We start from the raw sequence: 23,745 nt of genomic DNA on the forward strand, positions 1-23,745 counted from the left end.
TGGTCTATCTGGCAAACCCTCTCCTATTACAGGATCACTTTTTAGTATCTTCCAATTGTGTGTGATAGCCTTCCGTATTTGATTGGAGTTACCATTAAAAGTGATAATCATGCGTGTTTCATTAAGTTCTTCATCATTGGTAGTGGGCATCTTTAAGGTATCTTCTAACAACTTGCCTCTGTCAATGTTTGTTACTTTCTCGATCGCTCTTTTAAGCACCCAAGATGGGTACCCTCTTTCTTTAAATCCTTAGATCATCACTTTTTCTTCATTCTGATAATCATTTGTGGTACTACAATTTCTTTTGGCTCTGAGCAGCTCCCCGTATGGTATACTCCATTTCAAGTTGTCCGGGTGGCTGCTCAGAGCATGAAGCAAAGTATTCCCTGCTGTACTTTTACGGTACAGGATGGTCCGAATTTTATTCTTCACCACTTGTACCCTTGTATCCAAGTATTCAACCTCCCTTCTACTGATAGTACTAGTTAGTGTGAGGTTTCTCTCATTTTCATTTAGGGTATCGATGAAATTGCGTAAATCACCTTCTTCTCCGTGCCAGATGACAAAAATGTCATCAATATACCTAAGCCACAACTTGACCTTAGTAAAGGCATTGTGAAAGTGAATATTGGTACTATTGTCCTCTTCCCACGCTCCCATGAAAAGGTTGGCAAAACTGGGCGCAAAACATGTGCCCATCGCGGTCCCGTGTGTTTGTTTGTATATGTTGTCATTGAACATGAAACAATTATTGCAAAGGCAGAATCTGATCATGTCCAAAATCATGTTAGTGTGTCCCAGGAATCTGATATTCCTGCGTTTTAAGAAACGTGCACATGCCTGTATTCCCTGTTCATGTTCTATCACCGTATATAATGAATTGACGTCTAGGGTCAATAGTATATAGTCATCCCTCCATTCAAAACTGTAAATTTTGCTAAGAAAGTCCTTGGTATCTCTTACGTACGGAGGTAAGGTGGAAACAAAATCTCTTAAAAAATGGTCAACGTATCGTGAGATGTTTTCAAGAACCCCATCTCTCGAGGAAATTATAGGTCTTCCTGGTGGATTCTCTCTGTTCTTATGTATTTTAGGAAGCAGGTACATAACAGGAAGAATTGGATGATCTTTTTGAAGGAAACAAAATTCTTCCCATTCAATCAGCCCTTTATCTTTCCATTCATTCAATTTCTCCCAAATATTAGTAATGCTGTTATTATACTCTGTTCGAGTTGAGTGTGTGTATGTGGTGTTGTCATTTAATTGGCGTTTAGCCTCAGCTATATACATTTCTTTCGTTAAAATAACAATATTTCCCCCTTTGTCAGCGGGACTCACCACTATATTTTCATCCGCAGCTAATTCATTCATAGCTATTCTTTGGGCATTTGTAAGATTATACTTACAATTTCTCATTTTTTTGAACCAGTTTTTTTCATTGCCGACAAGTTCTTGAAAAGTGTCAATGTTATCATGGTTCATTTTTGGCAGGAAAGTGGACTTGGGCTTAAATTTACTACCTGCTGCTTTGTCATGCCTTAGCTCTACCTCATCAAGGATGAGGAGGGGGTCTGCGCTCATTAGTGCTCCATCTGGATTGTTCTGTAGTTCATGAAGAGTGACCATGGAATCAATGTCACCAATTGTGAGATCTTCTTCGTAGGGAGGGCGTTCTAAATGTTGATATTCTCTACTTTTCACTGGTTTCAATTTGTGCCACTTCCTCAATTTTAATTTTCTACAGAACTTAAAGACATCAATCTTGCTGTCCACGTAGTTCATAGGAACTGCTGGACAGAAAGAGAGTCCCAGGCATAAAGTTTGTTTGTCTTTATTGCTCAAAGTTTTGGTTGTTAAGTTAACAATTGTTTGGTTTACCATTTCATCTTCCATCAATAGTTCTTCTTGGAGCGTGTCTGTCTTTTTCCCATGTACTCCGCTGCGTTCTCTTGCTTGTTTCCTTTGTCTATCCCTCTTCCGCCTCTTCCTCTGGTACCCCATCCATGGAAGCCGTGCTTGGGACAATTCAAATTCATACAATGTTCATGGAAATGCGTGCTCGGGCAGCAGTTCTCAGAAGAGCCCAATATGGAAAATTGTGTCTTCGAAAAGCTGCTCCATAATCTGCAAAAGAACATCTCTTAAATAGGGGGTGTAAAATAAGATTCGTGCACATAACATAAAAACCACAGAAAAAAAATGCACTAAAGATTGTCCTGATTTTCCATCACATTATACTTCCTGGGACCAAAGGCCATAATATAGGATTTTGCAATATCAGCACGCAGATCTATCAAGGCCATATAATGTCTGTAAATCCTTGTACTAAAAGATGCAAAGCTCTAGGTGTGCGGCCCTCAGCACAGCATCATCCGCGTACAACAAGAATGGCAAAACAGTGCCTTTATTTTTTGGAACATCTGAGGTGATAGTGGTTAAAAAAGAGTGAGGATTATTAATATATAGAATAAAAAGAAGCAGATCTAAAACAAACCCTTGTTTCGCACCTCGGAAAATATCAATATCTTTAGTAACCTCCCCTGTATGTTTATTCTGATCCTGGCCTTCATGTTCCTGTGCAAATAAGCCAAAACGCACATCAGTGCAATGTCCATCCCACTTGTTAATAGGATTGACCACAGCTCTGAGCGGATGACACAGTGAAAAGCTCAGGTCAAGTCCATAAATGCCAGATAAAGCAGGGAGTGTTGGGAACACTATATTTCCCAAAAATCAAGTTAAGATTTAAGCGCTGCTCGAGTGTGCCCACGTGTTCTTAACACTGTATTGCCACGCCTTGAGACCCTCATGAGTGAGTAGCTGCGCTTCACAAACGCTGATTGATTGATTGACAAGGGGGTATAATAGAGTCCTCCTCTGCCCATACCGTGATCTTGTTATATAGCACCCTTACCATGATCTTAAGTGCGGTGTATATTAGGGAGATAGCCCTATAACAGCCTGGTTGTGAACAATTACTCTTTTAAAAAATGGGAACTGTCAGGCTTGGCATCCTTGGCGTGGTTTTCCTGACTTTTTTCCTCCACCTCCTACATTTTTGACTGCGTAATGGATTTTGTTTTTGCTGGCATAACTGCGTTGGGCACTTTACCACTGCTGAGCAGTGTCTTAGTGCAAGTACATCCTGTGTAAATTGTGATTATGATTGGTTTTCCATGATTGGCATATTTGAATTACTGGTAAGCCCCTAGTAAAGTGCCCAGTGTGTGCCCAGGGCCTGTAAATCAGATGCTACTAGTAGGCCTGCAGCACTGATTGTGCCACCCACATGAGTAGCCCTGAAAAGGTACCTCAGACCTGCCACGGCAGTCGCTGCGCACACAGTCTTTTACTGCCATGTCGACCTAGCAAGTGCCCAAACCTTCCCTTCTCCTACATGTAAGGCACCCCTCGGGTAGGCCCAAGGTACCCCCCATGGGCAGGGTGCAGTGCATGTGAAAAGAAGGAGGTTGTTCCTGTTACTGGAAGCTCAAAGCTCAAAGAGCTTGATGAAACCAAGAAAATCGATGTCTGTATAGTCATCCGGCACACGCAAGGAAATTATATATCATAATTGTATAGCAATGATGTAGTCTTCAAGCAAAGTTTCTTCAATCTTGATCTTAACAAGTTGTTTATTGTAATCTTCATGATAGCCTTTACGGTAGCCGTAGCCAATACTTGCTTCGTTGTAATCATGTAGATACTTCAGTTAAACACTGTTCCTTGGAGTGGTAAAAGCCATCACTCCACCCAGAGCGATAATACGGAATATAGCGAGGTGTAAAGTATGTTTCCTTCAATGTTTAAGTATAAAAAGCAGACAAATCAGAATTCAAATGATTCCATTGTGCGAGTTTGCAGCATATGAGAATCCTATTGTTGGGGGTGCCCGTTTACCGTAAGGCCCTGTTATCTTGAGCCAATTTGAACCATCTCTGTGAGTATGGAGCAAGTTCAGGCGTACCGATGCATCGCCCTTCCAGCACCTGTTTTTCTGACCCAGCACCGCAGGGTGCTCTGCTGCCATGCAGCCAGAAAATCAATGCAGCGCTTGCCAATGACTGAAAATACGCCGCACGCCGAGTCTAGTGCACTTAAGTCTGAAATCAACACAGCGACTCCAACGCAGCCCCTGCTGTGCGGCTGAAAGAACTGACACTTCGTGGGACGCGGCTAAAGAATGCGACGCAGCGCCTGTTTGCCGCCACATCAACCGCCAGTGCGTCCCTGATTTGCACGCATTGCATCTGTGCAGCAAGTTTTCTGAAGCATTTTCCACAGACCAGAACAGTCTTGAAATGAACACATCACTTCCCCCTGAAGTCCGGATTCGACGCATCATTTCTCCTGGGTGCAGCAGAACTTTCGCATCGCCTCCCCAAGGACTCAGGAACTGACTCATCACTGTGTTTGCCAACGCGGCTGTTTGGTCTTGTGAATTTTGACGCATTTGAGGTACTTTATGTTAAACTCACTCATCCATACTTTTCTATGGACAGAATTGCTTAAAACCTTTCAAAAGTCATATTTTGAATTGTGTATGTTGGAATTTTGTTGTTTTGCTCTTGTTTGACATAGCTATAGATACCTTATTTTTGTGGTGAACATTTGTAGTGTTTCCACTGTGTTACTGTGTGTCTAACACCAACTATAACAGAAGCTGAACATGTGCTTAGTAAAGGGGAATAGGTCAAACTGTTTAAAAGCTTGAGTAAAAGCAGTCCCCAAATTCTGGGGATATATTTAATAGGGTGCACTGGTGCCCCACCCGGGTCGAGGGCCTTGCCAGCGGTGCTCTGAGGGCCTTGCCAGCGGTGCTCTGAGGGCCTTGCCAGCAGTGCTCTGAGGGCCTTGCCAGCGGTGCTCTGAGGGCCTTGCCAGCGGTGCTCTGAGGGCCATGCCAGCGGTGCTCTGAGGGCCTTGCCAGCGGTGCTCTGAGGGCCTTGCCAGCGGTGCTCTGAGGGCCTTGCCAGCGGTGCTCTGAGGGCCTTGCCAGCAGCGCTCTGAGGGCCTTGCCAGCGGCGCTCTGAGGGCCTTGCCAGCGGTGCTCTGAGGGCCTTGCCAGCGGTGCTCTGAGGGCCTTGCCAGCAGCGCTCTGATTTAGTCAACTAAGTTCAAGAATCATCTAGACATGGGCACCATGAGAGGGTCTGTTTAAGCCTCTTCTGTTTTTATCATGTGCTTGCTGTGGACTGTTTCATCTCCCTCTGTTAGAAAGAGTAAAGTTTAAACATGTGCAGAAGTGTTCGCATCATGTCTACCTCCTATCTAGGCTGACATATTTTCATTGTTCAGGTTATGTACACTTTCTCCTGCTCCACGCTGACCCTTGTTCGAGGCCTGCGCCCACTTTGCCTCCCATCTCCGCCTGCTTCTGCTTCTCCTCCTCTGTATTTCTTTAATTTTTTTTCCTTGCCTCTGCCCTACACTTGTGCCTGTGCCCTTGTTTGGTGCCCCCCTGCCCGTTTTCACCACCCGTCTTTTTTCTGTTTTTTCCCTGCCGCTGCTGCCCACGCAGCCACTCCCCCCCTGCCGGTTCCCACCTCCCTGCTGTGTCTCCCTCCCTCCTCCCCTATTTAATGGCGGCTGCACAAGGCACGACAAAGGCAAGCTCATCTGCGCCCATCCGCGACACGACCGCAACCGTCGCAAGGTCCCCCGGCCCTTCGACCCGTCAGCAGTACAGCTCCTGGCAAGAACTTAAACTGCAAGCCGCTCCCTCCACAGACACACAACGGAAATCTGGGACCTCCCATCCCTGAGGGACACAACTTCACCCGGAAGAATCGCCCCACCTGCCCCGGAGGAAGCATCGCTATCGCCCACAAGGCCAATCTCCGGCTGAGTACCTATTCTGACGGGCTCACAGACCTGATGGAACACCTCCATTTCAAGATCCAGACCAACCCGTCCTCCACCCTCTGAGACTCTGTTGAGGAACTCCGAAACCCCGACTGACCTTGAGAACTTCAAAACAGCTACTGCGGCCCACCACAAGCTCATTAGACTCTCTAGGAAGGAAGAAAGCCCTTCAGGACAGAATCTCCACCAATGCTCACAACAGCGAGGAACTCTTTGGTATCTGCAAAGAGTTCGCCCAAACCAACAGCAAGTCCACAGACATCACTCTCTCCCAGGACCTCTGCGACAGACTCTGCACTTTCTTCCATCACAAAATCAAGACCATCTATGACAACTTCAATGACAGCAACCCCCACGAGGAACCCCCCTCCCACCACTCCCAGCAGCACGCAGCCGACACTTGACAGCTGGACCGCCCTCAGCATCAAAGACACTCTGAGGATAGTGAAGACCACCCACTACGGGGCCCCCACAGACCCCTGCCCCTACCACATTTACCGCAAAGCCGCAGACATCATCGCCCCGAGCTTCAAAGTATCATCAACCGCTCCTTCAAGACCGCCTCCTTCCCCGACGACTGTAAACACGCCAAGATCAACCCTCTCATGAAAAAACCTTCAGCAGACCCCACCGACCTCAAGAATTTCAGACCGATCTCCCTACTCCCTCATATGGCCAAAGTCATGGAAAAGGCCATCAGCAGCCAACTCGCCACCTTCATCGAAGAAAACAACATCCTTTCCTCCTCCCAATCAGGCTTCAGGAAGAACCACAGCACCAAAACCACACTCCTCGCAGCAACAGACAACATCCGCGCCCTTCTTGACAGAGGAGAGACCGTGACACTCATCCTCCTTTACCTCTCAGCAGCCTTCGACACTCTCTCTCACCGCACCCTAGCCCGCAGACTCCACTACATGGGAATCCAGAACAAGACCCTTGACTGGACTTCCTCCATTCCTCTCAGAACCGACTCCAACCACCTGCGGAGTCCCACAAGGATACTCCATCAGCCCTACCCTGTTCAACATCTACATGGCCTCGCTCGTATTGATCGTCAGAGCACACAGACTCAACATCACATCGTACGCACATGCCACCCAACTCATCCTCTCCCTATCCAACGAACCCTACATCACCAAACCCAATTTTCATGACGGAATGGAAGCCGTCGCCAGATGGATGAACTACAGCTGCCTTCAACTCAACACGGACAAAACCGAGATACTCATCATGGGCCCAAACCCCGATGCCTGGAACGACACCTGGTGGCCCCCCACCCTCAGAGACCTCCCTGCCCCAACAGACCACACACCCAACCTCGGAATCGTCCTTGACTCCTACACTCAAAATGAGCCACCAGGTCAACGCCATCACCTCCTCCTGTTACCACACCCTCCGCTTACTCCGCAAGACCGTCAAGTGGATCCCCCGGACACAGGAAAACTGTCACACAAGTCCTCATCAGTAGCAGACTGGACTACGGCAACACACTCTATGCCGGGATCAACAAGAACCTCACCCGAAAAACTCCAGAACATCCAGAACGCCATCGCTAGAATAGTCCTTAACCTACCGCGCTAATGCCACATCAGCCCACACCTAAGGGCCCTATACAGGCTCCCCGTCGAGAAGGGAATCACCTTCAAGATTCTCACCCACGCACACAAGGCCCTCATCAACACCGTACCCGACAACCTGAACCACTGCCTCGTGTTCCACACTCCCCAGCGCTCTCTCCGCTCCGCCCAGCTCTCCCTCGCAACGGTACCTCGGAACAAGAAAAGCAGAACAGGAGGGTGCTCCTTCTCCCTCCTTGCAGCCAAGGCATAGAACTCACTCCCTCTCTACCTCCTACAGACTGCACTGCTCCCCAAGTTCCTAAAGGACCTCAAGACCTGGCTCTTTGATGGAATTCAGTGAACCTCTGGTATCTGCAGAACCCCCTCCCCCATTTTCCCCTATCCCCTAACGCCTTGAGACCTGTCGGGGTGAGTAGCTTGCGCTACATAAACCCCTGATTGATTGATTGATTGATTGATTGATTGATTGATTGAATATGGAGCCTTCTAGTGGAGGTTAAAATGTCTGCATGAGAATCAAGATGACTCATTTATTGCCATGCCTATTTTATAGAATTTTAGTGCCACTAAACTTATAAACATGTGATAAAATTGGTGACCACACACTATAAACTCAGGTATTTGACCATTAATTGAAGAGGCTTTGTGACAGAGCTATCAGGCCAGCGATCACGCCAGTTTGCTGCAGCAAACAGCTCCAGTGGGGGCTGCTCCAGGGCTCCAAGGGCGTCGCAGAGAACTGGCCTTCAGCCCGGCGCTGCTTATCATTCTCAGGCGAGGGCAGTGATAGAGAATAGCTAAACAGTGATTTCTGAGAATAGGTATGCTGTGCAATCCATCTTAAGAAACTCCATTTATAGACTTGCTGTGTTCGGCTTCTGCTAAATCTTTGCACTTAGAAGCAGAGATTGAGTGCTAGGATGCTGGGAACCTGCTATCCATGTGCGGAACTTTCATATTTTCTCCACTGGCCTTGTCATGCATTTTCTGTACTTCTATTCACTTCCTGTATGGTTCCCTTTCATGTTTTTTGTACTAGACTCGGGTATTAGCATACTGTTGTATCCAAGTTTTCGTCTCAAGGGCCACACTTACCAGTGGCCCGCAATGTAAATCAAATAATGAGCAGTTGGCAACGTAGAAGGTTCAAACGTTTATTGGCCCAACAGGAAACTCTACATAGAGGAGCCTCGTCGATCCTCACCCAAGAGGTGCGCCGAGGAAGACTGCTGGCTCCTCGTCAAAACCACACTTTTATACATTACAGTGCAACATACAAAACCTTATAAGTGGAAAAGTACCAGCCAGTCCAGGCGCTCCTAATGAGCTCATCCTATATCTAGTTTCGATGATACAAAAAGGGTTACTATCTTTAAGAGAAGAAGGTCGACCGGGTGACTCCCTTCTCGTCCCAGGTTCAGAAGGAATTTGCTTGGTACTCCCTTTAGCAGATGTGACCTTGCTTCTCGGTCGTAAATACAATTCAGCCTGTCTTCTGAAACTAAGGTCTGCTGAACAAGGGAAAATATGGGCTCAGGGAACCACGTGATGGCAGCTTCTTCTAGACGAAGAGAGCCGAGGGCCAAGATGGCCGCGGTTCTGTTTTCGGCCCTTTCGCCGTACTGACTAAATGGATGCACAAAAAGCCTTCTTACTGGGCCGAGTCAACCAAGTTAGTTTTAGTTACACTGTGCTAATCATATTCTAAAATTTGGATCCTACAGAACGGCCCTTTTAGCACAGTGTAGCTAAAATAAGATACAAAACAAGTATGACTAATCTTCAAAGATACCCTCGTCTATCTGCATTAGATCATGAATTTCTTTCTGGGTCATTTGGGCATGAGCTTGGGTAGGTGGGGATTTAGGTAGTGCAGAGCGGAATTGGGTGGCACAATAGGAACAACAGGCAGGGCCGCACTGGATACAAATGCAGCAGGTAAAGAGGAAACACACAATACCCAATAGAACCATGAATAGTTTCCACCCCCAGGTGGTCAGAAGGTCCCAGAACCAAGTTGACAGAGACCAGGTACCAGTTTCGGTATGGATTTCGGATGCTAGTCGGTGTAGTTTCTGAATGGCTAAATGGACCGAAGGGGCGGAGTCAGGTATATATACACAACAAGAGCTCCCGATCATCCGGCATGCTCCTCCGCGGTCAGCCAGTATGATATCTAAAACAAGTCGATTTTGGAGGGTCACAAGCTGGGTCGCCTGAAGCTCAACAGTGATATTAGTCAATATTCCGGCCGTGGTATTGACTACCCCCTCCACCACCCTAGACAGTCTTCTGATTTCCTTACTAGTGAGGATAGGGCCCCATATAGGCAGGAACCCTTTCATAATATCAACGAAGTGTTGGGCCGGGGTATCTGTTTGATCAGTGGCATCGTTATCCATGGATAGGGATAGCAGACTTCTTTTATTTAATGAATGAGATTTATGGTAATCTGAGGGAGCAATATAAACAGGAGCATCGAGGAAGGACAGATAACACCTGCCGGACCATCCCCTGGGAAGCCAGGTGTAAGCATTCTCCCCACATACAAAATATATGTTCGGGGGAGTTAGAATGGGAGGACTACTAAAAGTTCGTAATCGATAAGTGTAATTACATCTGCTAGATCCTACGAACAAGTGGCCGGAACCCTGGACACAGAAAGAGGATGACGTATTTAATACCGGGACAGGTATAATCTTGTCTTCGGAGACATTGCGTTCCTGGAAGTATCTAAAATACTCGGTGAAGTTGAAGGATACAAAATCTAATACCTCATCCCTTAACCAGGTATCGTTCTCATGGTCCATATACACATTCATGCAGGCTGTTGGATCCAACGTGCCATCAGTGCCTTCTGCATTGGGAGTGAACCCCTGGTGCCTCTCTATGTAAGCCAATATCAATTCATAATCTTTCTCCGAGAATCTACGTGCATCTATAGTATAATGCTCATATATCATAGACAGCAATTTAAACCAGGCTTCACAGCTCCCTAGATGTGACAATGGCATTGATATAAACAAATCATGTTTATGCATTACTGACGGGAGGAGCCCACATACCCAGCAATCGGTGACATTTGTGGAACTGTGAGTCTGATGCAGCATCTCAATGAAAGCATTATGTACATAAGTCTGACGATATCTTTCTTTGTGGGGGCCAAAGTCCGAAAATGGTGTTCCTGAGGAGTGGGGGTAGTTAACACCAAGGTATGGACTGGGTGGCGGAATTCTAAATAAATGAACAACCCTAAACATAATAAAAATGACACAGTTATTATAGAAATAAACACAATTTTAACACGCAAACTCCATGTGGAGAACATTGGTAAATGTGCATATCTAGGGCGGGGAATTATTGGACGTTCTTCTTCAAGAGCGAAACGAGCAAAGGGATACATTCTCACTAAAAGTCCAGTTCTAAACTCGGGAAACAGTAAAAACAGGAAGGAAAAACTATATGCAGTCCATTCTGCCGGAGGGTGCTTCTTTCCTGTGTCCAAGTTAGAGCCTCACAGGCAGACTCTTAATATTCCAAAACAGTAGAGGTACCAAAAAGAACAAGCATTGGAAATGCATTAGGTCTCGCATTTGTTGGAGTTGGAGCTATTAGCATTGTAAATGGCAATGTTTTCCACTTATGCAATTGGTCTTGTATTAGTTTGAGCTATTGGCATTGTAAATGGCAATTTTTTTACTTATGTTATTGAGTGTATGTATGTGGTGTGTTGTGGAATTACGTGGGTTGGATTTGATTAGTTAGATAAATAGGTGTGTAATTGTGTGGAGTGGAACTGTGTGGTGTGTAGTCCATTTGTGTATTGGAATTATGTAGCAAGGTGTGTTGTGGAATTATGTGGATACTAATTATCTGGTATTGAATAGATTGTAATTATGTGAAGTGGGATTCTGTGTTTTGGAGTGTAATTTTGTGGAATGGTATTTTGTGTTGTGGACTGGTATGTAGTGGAGTTTAATGATGTGTTGTGCTGTTGATGTCTTCCTTCCATAGTACAGAGACGCCTATGAATAATATTTATAAAATTACATAATACTTCTATTAGCAGCACCAGACCTTAGGGATTGGTGGTGGTAATGCCCGGCAGCATAATAATAATTTGATGCACAACTCATTAAGCAGCTCATGGAATAAACCGCTTCGGGGGACTCTTCACACTCCCGGTCTTCACCAGTTACACTACATCGGTAGTCAGCTGTTTTTGGATGTTCCACTCGCCAGGCATATGCTGGACAATCTCTCCTCTTGTTGTAAATTAAGGCAGAATGTGATTAAGCATTTACTGAAAACATTAATGCTTCCCTTTGTTCATGTTTTCCTCATTATGTTGGCCGAAGTCCGGACTCCATTTTGTATTGACATGCTGCCATGTGTTCACCACGAGGAGAGTCCGACCTCTGTGTTAGTTGCTCTTGTGATCTGCCTAGCAACAGTTTATAAATAGCTCTCTCTTGTCCGTCTGGCGCATGCCCAGACTTGACCACATCTGTTATAATTAGCTTTGCTTGACCATGTGTTTTCGCGGGCCCAAAGAGCGTGTTGGCTCCGCCCATGTATTGATTCAGTATCGAGAATGACCCTAAATGGTAATGTTCTTCAACCTCATGTGGTATCCACCCACTTATGAGCCCCTCTGTTGTGTATAAAAGGGGACTGTGTACGAATGTTCTGTGTGCTACTCCTTGCAATACTGAAGAGTGTTGTGTGGATTGTAGGACCACCCTTAAGGGTTAATAAACGTTGTTTTTGTACTTTGCAGTTTCCGTGCCAACTTCCTTATAGATTTCGTTACAGAAGAGCGAACCCTTGTCTCTTGCGGGCCTAGCTGGGGCTTGTATTCATCAATTGGCGCCCGTCACGTGGGGCTCATCGGCGACTCGGATGCTCGAAGGACTGGTCGCGACGAAGGTGAGGAGTTTGGCCGGGGACGTGATCACTGCCAGCGGCGTCTTAGCCCTGGCATCCCGAGGTTTTTCTTCCTTCCCTTCCGAGCTGACCGTCTGGGTGGCGCCGGTCATCGACTGAGACCTCTTCTGTCGGTCCTGCCGTGAGAGCCGTTTGGGCGATTGTGGAGCTTGGCAGTTGGAACCTGGACTCTTGATTGGTAAGAACCGTTGTACGGTACTTGCTCCGAGTTTTGAAGCCTGGTCTGGCTATTTGAGTTTGATTGATGGTGACTAGTCATATTTTGAATTTGTCTTTGTGAAAATATATGCGTTGCAACACATATAGGCAGGTAATGTGGAGAAATTTCTCCGGAGCTGTGTAAACTTTGAACGGCGCAACGATTAAGTGCCATTTTTTTCTTGATAATACTGCATATTTTGCATTATTCCTAGCATGCCTGCTTTTAGCGCACTTCGTAAGTGGTGCTGCTGTCTTGGAAACCGGTTGAACCTCGAGGAATCTGCTCCAGCTCCCCCAGAGGGGACTCCTAATAGGGATATGTACGTGAAGCATGGTCTTTCTTCCATAATGTACAGCACGTTATGGAGGAAATATACGAGGAAGGATCCTGAGTTGCGATGGCCTTTGTATGGATCGTTTGATATACGTAAGATTGAGTATGTGGAACAGTGTATGTGTAAGCGACGTGCTCGTCAGGATATGTTTGAGTGTGTGCGATTATGGGTGAAGGAAGTGCGTGAGCGAGAGAAACGTGAGAAAGCGCTGTTTGATAAGGAGCAACGAAAGAATGATCATGTGCGAGCGCAGGAAGCGAAGCGTCGGGAGGACAAAGAGCAAACGGACAGACAAGAGAAAGAGCGTAGGCTACAAGTGTCGGGTCAATATGTTGTTCGTCAGCCGCTTTATCCTGTCCTTAATAATCCTGATGACGATTTTTTATTTACTAGATCGCTCTCCGCCCCCTTATGTTGGCGCATCTGCTCCGCGGCCGCAAGATTCTGGCCCGGCTTCGGGTAAGGTCGGCACGCGGTCCATGTTATCGACCGAGCACATGGCTGATCTTCGGAAACTTTCCCTCCGTGCACTTAAGGGCAAGATGTCTAAGGATGAGTTGTTCCATACTTGGGGGTCGTGGCAAGATAGAGAGAGGGTGTATTTTCTGTCTCATTTCGCGGATGAAGTAATTGCTGCTTTCCGAAAATATTCTAGTGTCCTTGAGCCTGACGAAGTGTCTTCGGATGCCGGAGCATTACGTAATGGTGTTTTTTCTCCCCCTAAGGCTTCTGAGGCGGCTCGGCGGCTGTTCGCTTTGCGGGACGAGGTGCTGGCCCTTAGAGAGAAAGCACGTCAACAAACGGAGGAGGAGAAGCAGTCGGATTCGTCTGCAGCAGGGGGCCACCCATCCGCCTCCCAGTCAGATAAGGATGACATAGTGCATGTTAAACCAATGCGAGAGGCGGCGCCTTTGTATGTTCCTCCCAAAGGAGCAGGGACTAGCTCGGATATTAATTCTGTCGATGCTAGGGGATATTTTGTGTATAATTGGGTTTATACTCCATGGCATAGGGCCGATGTTATGGCATTAAAAAATGCGCTGCCTGACCCCCGCAAGAATCCAGCGGCCTTCTATGAAGAAGTCGAGGGGGCCTTGAATTCTTGCATTATGACCTTAGCGGATATAGACTTGTTCTTTGGCCTTATCCTACCGCCGGATACGTGGCGCTCTGTCCGAAAGGTAGATGATGCGGTTGCCTTTAAGGCCCGGTGGTCTGACCTTGAGGATGAGGATAGGGAACGGAAGCCCGCACAGAAACCACCCCAGAATATTTTAGATCTCCCTGCGGCTATTGTGGCTAAGTTGAAGACGATTATCCCCCCTAAAAAGATTGATTGGAATATGTTAGCTGCGTGTAAACAGAAAGTTGACGAGTCAGTTGCGGACTTCTTTACGCGCTTTGAGGAGACGTTTCATGATTTTAGTGGCCAGTCGCTTACTGACGACACGGGCCGCCACCTTATTGCGGACAAATATGTGGCTAATCTGCTGCCGGCAGTTGCGGCCCGGTTAAAAGCGAGTGAGAGTTCTTGGTCCTCCGCGACACCGACGGCCCTTCTGACCATCGCCCAGTATTATGAGCGTCAGGAGCACGAGGCGAAGGGCCAGGAGGAGAAGAAATCAAAAGATCTCAAAACTAGAGTGATGTTAGCACAAGTATATGGCCCGCCCCGCCGGGGTAATAATAGTAGAGGAAGGGGCGGATCTTATGGTCCTCCTTCGGGCCGATCTGATTTGAATAGGAACCAGTGTGCGTATTGCAAGCAGTTGGGCCATTGGGCCAGGGATTGCCCAGCGTTGCGTGCTTCGCGTCAGGGGCACACTCCGGGTGGCCCGAGAGGTAGAGGGGGCTTCTCGAACTTTAGAGGGAATTCCAATGATAATGCCCGTTTCGATACTGCCGGACAGCACCGAGATAGCTCAAACGTTTTCGATCGCCAGCACCAGTATCATGTATCGGACATCGATCGATCGGGATATCATGATTCTCAGCATGCATAGGAATGCGTAGGATGGGGGTCCGAATCAGTTGAGGTGCCGGTCGATCAGACGGGTCCTTATGTATCGGCTGAGGTTTTAGGTTCTACCGATCAGTTCCTAGTGGATACAGGAGCGACACGTAGTGCATTGTCTAGGTACTTGGTTCCGGGGGCTCCCCCATCCGGCTCAATAGTTACATCGGTAGGGTTTGACGGTACACTCTCCCGAAGCCCTCTTTCACAGCCCCTTGCATTTAAAGTTGATTGCTTTTCTGCGCCCTGTCCGTTTCTGCTTGCTCCGTACACACCGGATAACATTATGGGCCTTGATATGTTAAAGTACTTTAGGGCTACAATCCGCTGTTCCCCTGAGGGTGTGAGGGTGATTTTAAATGACAACTATCCCAGGTCTGGGCGGATGTGTACGATATCAGAGGATGCATTGTTGGCTACCCTCCCCCGAGCTTTATGGGCGACTTCGGACACAGATGTGGGACAAATGGTGATTCCTCCGGTCCACATTAGTGTCCAGGAGGGGGCGGTACTACCACGCCTCCCACAGTATCGTATTTCCCAGGAGGGCGAGGAGGCTCTCATACAGATTGTGCAAGACCTGATCGCAGTAGGAGTAGTGGAAGAAGTTCCCTATAATATCTGTAACAGTCCGATTCTCCCTATTCTGAAAAAAGACACGGATGCAAAGGTCTATCGGTTCATAATTGATTTGAGGGAGGTAAACAAGATCGTGATACCTCAGTACCCGGTGGTTTCTGATATCACGACGTTGCTTACTTTGGTCCCGCCTACGGCGACCATGTTCTCAGTGATTGATTTGAAAAATGCCTTCTTTTCTATTCCCATTCACCCTGATAGCCGATTTCTTTTTGGATTCACATTAAACAATAGGTCTTATCGTTTTTGTAGAATTCCCCAAGGCTATACAGAAAGCCCTAGTATTTATAGTCAGGCCTTGAAGCGACAGTTGGATTCATTTGCCTTACTCGAGGGGGTCGCCCTCATTCAATATGTCGATGACATCCTGTTGGCGGCTGACACCCTGGAGTTGTGCGAGAAAAGTACGATAGCCTTACTTTCCTTTCTAGCATCCCACAATCACAAGGTCTCTAGGAAGAAATTGCAATTCTGTAGACCAAAGGTGACTTATTTGGGTCACCTTTTGTCTAAGGAGGGGCGTGCACTCACACCAGATCGTATCCAAGTAATTTTGGACACACCAAGGCCATCCACGCAGAAGGATGTGCGTGCATTTTTGGGTCTTGTTTCTTTTTGTAGACAGTGGATATTGGGGTTTTCACACATAGCTAAGCCATTACTAGCTCTTTTGACAAAAGACACGCCTATCCCAATCCCTTGGTCAGATGAGTGTGACGCTGCTTTTCAGCAATTGAGACAGGCCCTTTGTTCAGCACCAGTGTTAGGGACCCCTGATTATGCAAAACCCTTTTCGTTGTATGTGCATGAGAAGGATGGATGTGCATTATCAGTCTTAGTGCAGATGCATGGTGATAAGCAGCGCCCTTGTGCATACTTTTCGGCCGTACTTGATCCTGTCGCCCGAGCATTGCCAGGGTGTTTTCGCTCGGTAGCGGCGACAGCTGTGTCAATACGCCAAAGTGAAGGAATTGTGTTGTCCCATAAATTGTTGGTGTTAGTTCCCCACGCTGTTGATGCCCTGCTTAATCAAACAAAGACGCAGCATTTGACCAGTGCCCGTTTAACGGGATATGAGTTGACGCTTTTAGCTCCTCATATTACGTTAAAAAGGTGCGTGACATTAAACCCGGCCACATTGTTGCCATATCCCGAGACCCAGCCTGAGGCACAGAAAGCGCATGATTGTATTCTTGTGACTGAGGAACAAACAAAGGGTCGTATTGATCTCCAGGATACGCCCTTTTCAGAGGTAGATGGAGAGTTGTGGGTAGACGGGTCATGCCTGAAGCTACCAGATGGTACGACTTCAGCAGCGTATGCAATTACCACGTTGCAGACGATAGTGGAGACAGCACGCATACCACAGAAATCAGCTCAAGCAGCGGAACTGATAGCGTTAACACGAGCGTGTGAGCTCAGTACAGGATTGTGTGTGAATGTTTACACAGACAGCCGCTATGCCTTCGGAGTAGCGCACGATTTCGGCCTACTCTGGAAGGAGAGAGGGTTTCTAACGTCACATGGGGTGCAGATAATGCATGGGGAGTTAGTCCACAACCTTTTAACTGCATTGACGTACCCAAAGAAAATCGCCATTGTTAAGTGTAGCGCCCATAGGAAAGTGGTTGATAAGGTTGGAGAAGGGAATGCGTTAGCGGATCGAGTAGCACGGGAGACTGCGATGCAGCCCGGTACTACTGCCATGTATGTAGTGAAGTCACAGGTGGAGAGATGGCATGATGCGAAGGAGGAAGTGCGAGAAATACAAAAGACCGCTTCTGACAAAGAGCGGGAACAATGGGCTGGCGAAGGAGAACTGGATGACGAGGGTTGCTGGAGAAATAAGCAGATGGATAGATGGAAATTACCCACGGCTTTTGTACAACCTATGGTCCAGATGGCACATGGGCTAGCACATGTTGGAGCTTCCGCAATTGTGAAATTGCTTACCCAAGTCTGGGAGCATCCAGAGATTGCTAGCACAGCAAAGAGGGTGGTGCAGACCTGTATGATCTGTCTGAAGTATAACCCAGGGAAAGGCACGCGAACTCCAGCAGGAGGATTTGCGACGCCCACTGCACCCTTTGAGGTTCTGCAGATGGATTACATCCAGCTTGAGCGCTGTAACAATTTGAAGTATGTTCTAGTAGTGGTTTGCGCCTTCAGTAAATGGGTTGAGGCGTACCCTGCGAAAGACAATACTGCAATGACTACAGCGAAGCTATTGCTGAAAGAGTTTTTTCCCCGATACGGCGTCTGTAGACTTTTGTGGAGTGATAATGGCCCTCACTTTGTAGCGGATGTTATAAAGTATGTCTTGAAGGGCCTGGGTATCACCCAGAAGTTCCACGCCGTGTTCCACCCCCAGTCTGCAGGACTAGTCGAGAAGTATAATGGTACACTGAAGCTTAAGATCGCCAAAATTCAAGCTTCAACATCTTTGACTTGGCCAGACGCCTTGCCACTGGCGTTATTGTCAATTAGGTCGGTGCCACACTCTCGAACCGGCCTTACACCCTATGAGATAGTATTTGGACGCCCAATGAATATTTGGGGTCCACCAAGGCCTAAGGCTGTGTATGATGTACCTTGTGTGATGATGAGTGATTACCTGGCACAGTTAACGGATAACTTGGTTTCTATTCATCAACAGGTCCGAGAGGCGCTCCCTGATCGGTCTACTGGCGAAGGACATGGTCTCCGGCCTGGAGATCATGTGATGATAAAGGTTTTCGACAGATCGAACAGTTTGGAACCGAGATGGGTCGGACCTGAGCAAGTCCTTCTTGCAACGAGGACGGCCGTGCGAGTCTCGAACAGGAAGAATTGGATCCATTCCTTGCACTGTCGAAAGGTACCGCCCGGATTGGTGGAGTCTGCCGTGCTGACCGATCAACGAGACATCCTAGCAGCAGAGACAGGCCGTGCTGCGGAGCCAAACGACACTGAGGAGCTCTTTCCGGACCACACGACTTCTGGAGGAAGGCGATATCATCTGCGACCAAAGAAGTGAGATTTCCAGTACCGGGACATACTGTCAGAACGGCCCTTGGGTTAGTGAAACGGAGAGCCGATGAGGCAAGGGGGGGGGATCAGCCCTGCATTAGTGTAGCGACACCCGTCTTGGCCCGCTGGTGAAGAAATCAACCGCTGCCCAAGGGGAAGAGTTCTGACAGACCTTTTTTTTTTTAGTTTCAGGAAGATATCAGGGTATTGTTTCCTTTGACATGGAGACGAAGAAAATTCTTTGTGCATTGGGGTTCATGCTAACAGTAGCCATCGTTGGTATAACCACATGGTTTGTGGAGGAGGCAACTCCTGCTCGAAAGACACTTGTGTTGACGACTCCAGTGCCTGCGGAGCACTACTTTTATACATTGCCATATCAAGAGTTGAAGCATCGACAATCCTATTTGAATAACACTTTCATTCAGATGCTGCATCACACCCACGTTGCTACAAACGCTACGAACTGTTGGATATGTGGGATGATGCCAGCCCATCAGAAGAAAGGAGGTACGCCATTCATACCACTTCCTTTCTCTCACAATGGCTCTTGTAGAGCTTGGTACACTTTGTTGTTTGCCACTCGGAAACCGACAGTGGGACGATTGCTTTTTAGACTTAATAAAGAATGCCATCAGGACAAGAATGGATATCCACAAGCGAATGGGACAATTTGGGAATGGGAAGAGTACCGACCGGACAATGAATCCATCCCCTATATCTTCACAAACACCAGAGACACTGAGGGGAAGGACAAATTCGTAATCCAAGTAGCACAAGCCCAAGCGGACCTGTGTGTGCAGAGTGTGGGTTTTATTCCTGTGGGTGTCAGTGATTGTATAACCGTACTAAACATTGATGGGTTAAACAACAGCACCTTCTTAGCGTCCCATAATACCTACTTTGTATGTGGAAATAAAGGTTATTACCGTTTGCCGGCTGGGTGGTCTGGGGTATGTTATGTATCATTCCTATTACCTCCTGTATTCTTAGCACCTGCGTCATATCATAAGGATTTAAAACTGTTGAATAATGTGACTGTAAATAGATATAAACGTACTCTATCAATTGATGAGGTGGATCAAACAGATACCAGCCTGCAACAGTATATTGATTTTAACTTAGGATTGTTCTTTTTTGTTGGAGCTGCTTTGAATAGTAGGAAGATCCGAAGAGTGGTGGAAGCTGTGACTAATCAGACTGCTGCTGCACTTGGGAATCTTACGGAAGAATTACAGATTACCAGAATTGTTGCATTGCAGAACCGTATGGTATTGGATGTAATGCTAGCTGATCGAGGAGGAGCCTGTAAAATTATTGGAAGTAGCTGCTGTGTGTTCATTCCTGATCATACGCCATCCGTTTATAACGCCATTAATAAGCTGCATAAAATAGCAGCTGAAATCCACACAGAAAACGGCACTTGGTCCTTTTCTGGATGGTTTTGGGCGTTGGTTACTGCCTGGGGATGGAAGGTCTTAACTGGCCTCTGCATTATTATAGCAATTCTGTTCTTTCTCTGTATGTGTATTCAATGTGGACCATTGTGCTGTTCCGTATGCATCTCATTCTGCATTCCAGATAAGAAAACTATTGCTGATGTTGCCCGCCAGAAGGGTCTAGCTAAAGAGGTTAAAGGAATGATGATAATTGATATATATGATGATTATTCTTGGAAATCGGATGTCTTCAGTAAATGCTGAAAGGGTCGTCTGTTGTAAATTAAGGCAGAATGTGATTAAGCATTTACTGAAAACATTAATGCTTCCCTTTGTTCATGTTTTCCTCATTATGTTGGCCGAAGTCCGGACTCCATTTTGTATTGACATGCTGCCATGTGTTCACCACTATGAGAGTCCGACCTCTGTGTTAGTTGCTCTTGTAATCTGCCTAGCAACAGTTTATAAATAGCTCTCTCTTGTCCGTCTGGCGCATGCCCAGACTTGACCACATCTGTTATAATTAGCTTTGCTTGACCATGTGTTTTCGCGGGCCCAAAGAGCGTGTTGGCTCCGCCCATGTATTGATTCAGTATCGAGAATGACCCTAAATGGTAATGTTCTTCAACCTCATGTGGTATCCACCCACTTATGAGCCCCTCTGTTGTGTATAAAAGGGGACTGTGTACGAATGTTCTGTGTGCTACTCCTTGCAATACTGAAGAGTGTTGTGTGGATTGTAGGACCACCCTTAAGGGTTAATAAACGTTGTTTTTGTACTTTGCAGTTTCCGTGCCAACTTCCTTATAGATTTCGTTACAGAAGAGCGAACCCTTGTCTCTTGCGGGCCTAGCTGGGGCTTGTATTCATCACTCTTGCACAGCCAGCCACTCGTCTTCACTCCCTGTGCAGGTAGGCCTCTAGGCGCTTAGGCAGACCTTCAGATTATCCAACAAGTTGCAGACTTCAAATAATGTGACATCTTCCTGAAGCAGTAATAAGGAACTTACAAAAGGGCAGTCCCTACCCAGAGACTTTCTCACCTTGACCAACATAAACTGCAGTCCCACCTCTCCCATCAACAGAATAGCAGTACTCAGGAAGGACTAATAAGCATACAGTTGCTAACGAGGCCCTCACTGAATTTCTAAAGGCAGCCTTGCTTCCGTCCTCTCTTGCTTCAGTGTCTGGAACTCCAGCCACAGGAATGAAGGCAATACACTTCCACTACCTGGGGAAGCTGTATTCATCGTCCATCTTGTCATGCTTAATCAGGACCCATCTAAAATGGGCACCACTGGTCCTAGTACTCAGGCTCTCCACATAAATATGTCATACGCAACATTTACTCAGAATGTCCACATGGTTTAACGTTCCCAAACAAGAATGGTCAGCGGGCTGTGCTTCCTCCTGATTCAGTGAAAAGTATGTGGTCATACTAAATTCTACACTACCCCCACTGCACTGTTACCCAAGTCATGGACAATTTTTGTGCCAACTATGTTGCCATACTTTGGGCATTTCTCTGGACAGCATAGTATGTTCTGGACCTTGCATTACCAGGTACTGGCCTAGGTCTCTGTTCACACAATAGATTAGCATGATACCAGGCTCAGTAAATTCCCAATACCAGTTTCTATGCAGTCAGACACTCTGAGAAGGGACGTACACATATTTAGAATGTAAGAGACATTCCCTTCCCAGCACTTCATTACATAAAATTAAAACCAACCAAGAATCAATCTCTTATCTAATCGCTCTTAGATTGAGGTTCAATCATACTTGCAACTTTGTGTCAGCTGCATAATTCCCTCAGACCTTAATCTATAACGTCTTATTCAACCTTTTTTCCTACCTAACCCTTTCTGATCTCTATTTTAGATCATAGACTTCTCTCATTTAGACAGGGTAGTGCTTCTGGTTGTCCAACAAAAGGTACATCCTATTCTCATTGGGCTTTTTTAAATGTAGAATTTAATTTAAGTATATTATTTTTTTATTGGCTTCCTTCCTGGTTGCTTGAAAGTGAAATCATATTGCATGCAAACAAATTGTAGGCTGGTAAGTCATTCACAGATACTTGGTGATGGAGCTTAAAATTTCACACACCAAGCAAGGTTCTCACGTGGTGCCATTTGTTGTATTTGACTAAAATGCTTATTGAACTCCAGTATTTATTTTTGCTGCATAGTATATAAACTAGTGATTTAGCAGTATGATTGTTCTTCACGGTTGTTTTGCACCATATTTTCCTGCTTGTTACTTTGTTGTTCAGCTGCCTTGGACACAGAAGAGCATAAAATTGTTGTACAATCTCAATCATGTTTCAGGAATAATAGAAGACTTGTATTTGAGAGGTGGTCAGTTGGGTGAAAGATTTCATGAAGTCCTTTTGAGGGTGCAGCCTTGGACTCCACTGAGCTTTTTTGACTGATTTTCTTTATTCGTAACGTACCATATGTTTTATGGTTCAGTAAATGTTTTATAGGCAAACGTACAACAGATGTTAGAATTAAGCCATTTACCCCTCTACCATGTACACCCGGCACCCTCCCTTTCTTTTTCCCACCTCCCAGGTGGGCACTCTTCAAAGTACCAGTGTTGTGCATGTGGGCCGAACCATACATGAGTAACCGTTTCAGTCTCCATTGCACTGAGATTCGGTCTGCTTAGGTTGGTTCCTATGGGATGAGTAAGAGAGATGGCATCCTGAGCAAAACACATTTGCAAAATCACCAGTTGATTTCCAAATTCCTGTTTTCTGCCCATAATGTGATTAGATTTTTTCCATTCCCAATGTCTGGCATAGGCTGTGGAAGCACTCTGATACCTTCAGGTCTAGCTAGTGCTATATAAAACTCTAAAATAAATAACTAAACCTCTTCCCCTACCCACTTACATACTCAGAATTGTTTGTGTATATGGCAATACCGTTTTCATAGTTGCCTTTCTGGACCCTCACTTTCTCTGTCATTCATTTCAGGACAATAGCCTGTTCCACAGACTCTAAATCCCGTAATCTTTTCTCTGTTTTCCAGAAGTTTCATATCGTAGAGCAATCTCACATAGATGCTCTCTCTCAAACATTGTCACTGTGCATTGATTAAGTACAGTACGCTTGCTGATGTGAAATGCTGTCAGTTCGGGACGTCAGACTAGCTTCCTTCTTGTTTTACACTATTGACCTCTTTGTGAGGATGGTGGAAGAGATCATTTCATTCTTATTGGAGAAACATTGCTAGCTCTTTTGTTTTTTCCCCGCATGATTTCTGGAAACCCCTGTTCAGTGGATACATCTGTTGCCAGTATTATTTGTTAAAGCTTTGAGGTCAGGTATTTGTCTATTTCTGCTGTTTGTAAGAGTTTCTTTAATGGATTGAGAACCCTTTGGCCATGATCGCCTTACGTGGAGTACAGCGCCAGAGCTGCGTTTATATACCTTTTTGCTTCTCGGATTTTGCAAACGCCAATCCCACGTACATTGCAGCACTAAGGCCCTATAATATAAACAAGGGGGCAGATTTACAAGCCCCTTGCGACATGTTTACGACACCGTTGCGTCATTTCTGTAGTCCATGTGAGATTTACAACGTGACGCATCTAGTGAGATGTGTCACGTTGTAAAGCCCTGCGGTAAATTATACCTGCGTCAGGTATAATGTATGTAGGGTGGGCGTTTCGTCGCAAGGAAGCCCCGTAAAAGTGACGAAGTG

Source organism: Triturus cristatus, chromosome 11 (genome assembly GCF_964204655.1).
Source record: "Triturus cristatus chromosome 11, aTriCri1.1, whole genome shotgun sequence".
NCBI classification, from domain to species: Eukaryota; Metazoa; Chordata; class Amphibia; order Caudata; family Salamandridae; genus Triturus; species Triturus cristatus.